We start from the raw sequence: 608 nt of genomic DNA, 5'->3' as shown, positions 1-608 counted from the left end.
CTCTCTCTCTCTCTCTCTCTCTCTCTCTCTCTCTCTCTCTCTCTCTCTCTCTCTCTCTCTTGAGTTTATTTTTATTTTATGATGAACGGAAAAAGAGAGAGAGAGAGAGAAAGAGGGGGATTATTCAATAAGAATTTTTACCTTATCATATCCGCTTCCGCCTCATGGCCTTTATTAACATGCTTATTCATATGTTTTACTTTTTCATAGAGATAACAATTGCATAACAGTTTATGCGTTTTTTAAACATGATATGTCATGAATATTTTTATCAACGTCATATTATTATATTTATATAAATGAATACCCCATATATCAAACAGACTCGATACGATTTCCTAATGCATCAAATTAAATAAATTATTAATATTATTAAATTTATCGAGATTTATTAGTAAATATTATAATGCGATATTTATTGTTGGCTATGTTAAATTGTTGTCACATTGTCTGTGTTATTTCTATATAGTGAGTGCAAAAAGTATTCATATAGAGAAGATATCTTTTTAAAAATATACAATCTATTTTATTCTTTGTTAATAAATTGCTTATTAATATTAACTCTACTATATAACTATTAATATTAACTATTAATATTAAAAAAAATT

The 608-nt window shown here is 25.8% G+C and overlaps 1 protein-coding gene across 1 annotated transcript in view; it reads left to right on the top strand.

Annotated features, from left to right (window-relative positions):
- Positions 1 to 608, top strand: part of LOC108685545 — a 6,613-nt gene that overhangs the window by 668 nt on the left and 5,337 nt on the right.

This window comes from Atta colombica, unplaced genomic scaffold, assembly GCF_001594045.1.
Source record: "Atta colombica isolate Treedump-2 unplaced genomic scaffold, Acol1.0 scaffold153, whole genome shotgun sequence".
NCBI lineage: Eukaryota > Metazoa > Arthropoda > Insecta > Hymenoptera > Formicidae > Atta > Atta colombica.
This window is presented reverse-complemented; position numbering and strand designations above follow the sequence as displayed.